The sequence below is a fragment of the Urocampus carinirostris genome, chromosome 17 (genome assembly GCF_059441175.1).
Source record: "Urocampus carinirostris isolate Australia breed hairy pipefish chromosome 17, RoL_Ucar_1.0, whole genome shotgun sequence".
In the NCBI taxonomy this organism is placed as follows: Eukaryota; Metazoa; Chordata; class Actinopteri; order Syngnathiformes; family Syngnathidae; genus Urocampus; species Urocampus carinirostris.
The window spans coordinates 8217109-8222932 of NC_142365.1; positions in this window are offsets into that span (position 1 = coordinate 8217109).

The window sequence follows — 5824 nt, forward strand, 5'->3', positions numbered from 1 at the left end:
AGAGGAAAATACAATGGTAAATTGCAGTGAAACTAGTTTGCTCTAGCTCAGGGTTGTCAAACTCATTTTAGCTCGGGGCCCACATGGTAAAAAAAAAAGTATCACAGGGGCCGGAATAATAGATTAGAGAGAGGGAGGGAGAAAAAAGAGGTTAAAAAAGAGAAAAATAACGAGAGAAAGAAGAGAGGGGGGGTACTGGAGAAAGCAAGAGGAACGGAGAAAGAGAGAGAAAGTAAGCAATAAAGGGAGTAAGAAAGATAGATAAAAATGAGTAAGAGAGAAAGAAAGACAAAAGAGAAACTGAGAGACACAGAGTGAAGCAAAGATAAAAAAAGAGAGTGGGAGAGAAAGAGAGTAAAAAGGGGGTGATGATGGACAAAAAAGAAAACAAGGACCAAAAGAGGGATAGTGAAAAGGGAGAGAGAGAAACTGACAAAATGGGAATAGAGACAGGGAGAGAAAAAGACTGATGGAAAGAGAGACAAAAGAAGAGATAGAAAGAGAGAGAAAGTAAGCAAGAAAGGGAGAAAGAAGACAAAACTGAGAGAGAGTATGAGAAAGACAGACAGAAGAGAAACTGAGAGACACAGAAGATGAAAAAGAGAGAGGGAGAGAAAAAGCGAGAGAAAGAGAGTAAAAGAAGTGATGATGGCCAAAAAAAGAACCAGACCGTAAGAAAGATAGTGAAAAAAGGGAGAGAGAAAACGAGGAGAGAGGGAGGGAAAAATACAGACAGAGACAAAAGGAGAGATAAAGGGAGAAAGTGAGGAGACAAAGACAAAAAGAGAGAGGAAAGAAGGGAGTAAACACAGAGAGAAAAAGAGAATAGCGAGCGAGAGAAAGAAAGGAAAAGAGGGTCAGAGAAAGACAAAAGATAAGCGAGAGAACAGAAGAGAGAGTGAGAGAAACAAAGAAGGAAAAAAGAGAAAGAGAGAAAGAAATACCGTTTCAGTAGCTTTGGGAGTGATGCCTGGCTTTGGCGACCTCAGGTGGACATATTTCAAACTGCATCTCAATATTTTATCGCTAAATCTCAGATTTGAATAAAATACAATCCTGTGCGGAGTTTGTATGTTCTCCCCGTGCTTGCGTGGGTTTCCTCCGAGCACTCCGGTTTCCTCCCACATTCCAAAGACATGCATTTCAGATGAATTGGCCGGTCCAAATTGTCCCTAGGTGTGACTGAGCGAGTGAGTTGTCTGTCCCCGTGTGCCCTGCGATTGGCTGGCAACCCGTTCAGGGTGTCCCCTGCCCGCTGCTCGATGATTGCTGGGATGGGCTCCAGCACCCCTGCGACCCTACTGAGGATAAGCTGCGCAGCTAATGAGATGAGATGAGACAATTTACGGGATATTTTCTAGGGCTTTTAGCAACACAGCGGTGGGTCATTTTGACCCGAAGACATCAGGAAGCTTAAAGGGACATGTCTTTAATTTGTTCGAAATACATTTCTCTCATCCAATCTTTTAAGTCGCAGCAAAGGACAATAAATAAATATTGACCACTAGTAAAATCTTTATGTCTGTCTTTTTCTCTACCTCTCTCTTTTCTCGTTTAAAATGTTATGACGTTTCCTACAGTGTTCTTAACAATAAAATAATGAAGCTGTATAAAATAAGTATAAAGACGGTCCTTAAAATAAGGGACGAGGGTGAATTTGCCACAAAGGACGTTATGTCTCATCTCATCTCATCTCATTAGCCGTACCGCTTACCCTCATTGGGGTCGCGGGAGGGCTGGAGCCCATCCCAGCCATCTCCAGGCAGTGGGCAGGGGACACCCTGAACTGGTTGCCAGCCAATCGCAGGGCACACAGGGACAGACAACTCATTCGCTCATTCACACCTAGGGACAATTTGGACCGGCCAATTCACCTGAAATGCATGTTTTTGGAAAGTGGGAGGAAACCGGAGTGCCCGGAGGAAACCCACGCAAGCACGGGGAGAACATACAAACTCCGCACAGGAAGTCTGGAACTGGATTTGAACCCACGACAGGTTCCCATGACATGAACTGTGCTGCACAAGCGCTAACCACTGTGCCGCCGTGCTGCCTGGACGTTATGTCTTTAAACAAAACTATGAAAGCCGCAAATGTCACACCAATGTTGCCGCCCGTCATTGCCGAGTTCTGACTTATTTCTGAGGTGTCGGATGACGAAGCACATCGAAAAACAACGGCAACCAGATGATGAAGGTTCTGTATCTGAGTCACAGGCACGAAAATGGGTCAGGGCTTAAAAAGGTGAGAATTTTTTGGAGGAACTACCTTATTTATCGATGTTTAATGCCCACCCCTGATTTTGGACTTTTTCACGGGTTCTGTTTGTACTATACAAAACCATGCATGGACATGCACCCTCATATCTTTCAGTTTTCCTTTCCCCCCTATATTCCTGTTGGAAGCCTTCGCTAGGAAAATGCTGGTCAACTAGTAAACCCAAGAGCCAAGAAGAAATCCGCAGGCTCGACGGCATTCTCCATTAAGGAAGAAACAGGAAGTCCGGGGCAGACGAGATCGAAACCGGACAGGACAGAAAGGATCGATACCAGATGAAGCGTTACACGAGCAGGATTCCGGACAGGACGGGACAGACGGGGTCGATACCGGATGCAAGATCCACGAGCAGGATACCGGACAGGACGGGACTGACAAGATCGATACAGGATTCACGAGCAAGATACCAGACAGGACATGACAGACGGGATCAATACCGGGTACTGGATACACAAGCCAGACAGGACTTGAATCTTAAGTCTATGAAGCGTTAAACTTTAACATAAGATTTCATTCCATGGTTAAAAATGTAAGCCGCTTTAATTCCGGGTTCGTTTGTTTTAATTCCCAGTTAAAGCTTTAACTCCACCTTTAACTCAACTGTCAAAGATTTAAAAATACTCTGACATGAAGAGTTTTTGTTTTAAAGCTGCTTTTACACTTAAGCAACATTTGAGGAAACGCCCATCTCAATGTAATTTAACTTAAAGGTGCTGTACGGAATTTGGAACATGCAAAGGAGAAAAGAAATCAGTATCCATTTCCCCGTGCATTGCCGAGGTATCGGATCTAAGACTTTTATTCAATGCTTTTGAAATGAACATTGCATCTTTCAATTTTAAGGGAACAAAAAGAAGGTGGCAGTTTTCACACACTAATTCTTTTGACCCATTCCTCCCCCCCATTTTGCGGCCCGTCCGTCGCGCGCCTTTCCCGATCCAACAGCGGCAGTAATTCCTCGAAAATAGATTAGAGGCGGCCTGTGCATCTCCAGTTCCGGCCTCCATCAAGACTAATGGAAGCACAAAGCCACAGGAGCAAAAGCATCATCTCGCTCCGGCATTGATTGAGTCCATCCACGCTCACTGACATTAAAAACTGTTTCAGTGATCTCATAAGACTCGTGCTGGGCCCGCCCTCCTTTTTTTAGATCCGAGATTTAGCGATAACTTGAAAGGGAAACGAGGGCGTGTCCCGATTCGCGCTCGATTACAGTTGCTGTCCCGACTTCACCTAATGGGATTTACAGTCCATCGCGGAGATAGTAAAAATAAAAGTGTACGGCGGGTTGCCAAAATAACCTGGAGGTGCGCATAAACAAGCATCCGCACTCGCTCACCAATTAGGCCACAAAACCTGCACTTAACCTCCCTAAATAAGGGGTTAGCAACCTTTTTGAAACTAAGAGCTACTTTATTCTTGCTGATTAACACGAAGGGCTGCTAGTTTGATATCCATTTGTAAAATAACAATTACGTTGTACGTCATGTACCACAATTTTAGTCAGTAAGTGATGGATCATTGCATGAATATGTACAGAAAGTCTCAATTTCCTGCATTCTCAATTTAATGCGCCTTGTGCATGAAATATATATGACGGTAGAGCGCTCGTCTTGGGACCGAGTGGTCGCAGGTTCGACTCCCGGGAAGTTAAATGTGAAAGTGTCCTTGTGCAAAACACTGAAACCCAAATGCCCCCGATAGGCAAGTAGGCGCCTTGCATGGCTGACGCTGCTAGCGGTGTGTGAGTATGTGTGTGAATGGGTAAAGTGTGAAGTACATTGTAAAGTGCTTCGGGAGGTCTTCAGTGACTTGAAAAGGGCTATAGAAATGCAGACCGTTTACCATTACTATGCCGAAAGAAAGGGCGAATTAGTGAACGGCAACAGACTTGTGTCATTCGACAACAAAACCCACTAATCGAGAACCGGTTCCATTCAAAGCTCTATTTTATATTTTTAAAACGCATTTTTTAGGGATTCTGTGCTGTTGACGTATGAAAAACATTTATTGTTTTTTTTTTTAATATGGATTTTTTTGTAGGTTTATAACTATTTTAGTTTTGGTTTCCTGTGTTTTTTCTAAGTGTTAACCTTTGAGTGTTATTTTTTTCCTATTTTAAGTAATAATACATAGGAAACGGGAATATATGGATTAAACAACCCGAAGAGCCATTTGCGAGCCGGCTCTTTTTAGTGAGCTAAGCTGAAAAAGCCGGTTCACTTAAAAGAGTCGTTTCTCTTTGGCCTACATAATCGCCGCTGTTACGTTTACATTCATGAGCAGGGTTGGGTAGGGTTACTTTAACTGGATTACTTTCAATTACTTTTGGATTACTCCAATACCAAATATGCTAATAAAAGACAAAATAAACTAAATACGAATAAAAAAGATGACTCACAACACATGGTAAGCTTTCTCTCCTGGCTTTGATCTCTTTGATCTACGGCAAAACTGACATAAAATGCGACAGAAACAAAATGAAAATAAATCCAAACAGCTTGCCAACATCATTTTTGCCGTTCCATGTATTCCGTTACTCCCCAAGCCTGCGCAAAATTGAGTCATTTTATTCATATTTAGTTTATTTTGTCTTTTATTAGCATTTTTGGTATCGGAGTAATCCAAAAGTAATTGAAAGTAATCCAGTTAAAGTACGCGGAAAGGCCCTGATGACGGAGGACGGCAGGCATTGTTTGAGAAACGCTCTCCGCTGTTTTGAGTTTTCCATACATCGCGGCGAGGTCGTGGAGCTCACGTGGGGCTTCATTGGCACGCCCATGGGAGGAGCCGGCACACCATCTTGCGGAAAGACGTGGGCCGAGAGGACTTGAAGAGAGGCTCGACAGAGACTCCGACGACACTAATTCGGCCGATTTCGATGCAGTTCATTTAGTTAAATTGTTAAAGAAATTAAATCTGCCCCAGTGTGAAAATATCGGCTTTTCTTGTTGATGTTTTCCATCAAGAATCAAGTCATTTTATCCATATTTAGTTTCTTTTGTCTTTTATTAGCATATTTGGTATCGGAGTAATCCAAAAGTCATCGAAAGTAATCCAGTTAAAGTAACCCTACCCAACCCTGTTTATGAGATCCTGAAACCAACACCTAGGAACCTGAATAAAAGCTCTCCTGTTCTCGCAGGCTTTTCTACCACCACATTGAAGTAAAACGCCTTTTCGGAACAACAAGTGGAGCAGGTACATCCGTGGAGTTTTCTGGAAAGCGAGCGGCAAGGTCAGGTTGCCGGTGTCAGACTAGGAAATGTGATCCGAGAGGGCGGAGCTGCACCCTGGATCATCACTCCACTCCAGTCCACTCAACGTCCATCTACTGTCATCTGGAGGATATTACGCAGCCTTGTCCTGCACGCTGCCCGGTCACTCTTTGTGCTGCCGACCCACAGAGCTCCTCAAGTTCTCGATCAGAAGATCCCCGAGAGAACTGAAAACTAGGTTGCCTTTGTCGAGAATAACTGCGACGCAGAAGAAGGCGTGACAACTTTTTTTAAACTCTTCTTCTCGTTAACTCTTGGAAAGGAGCTGT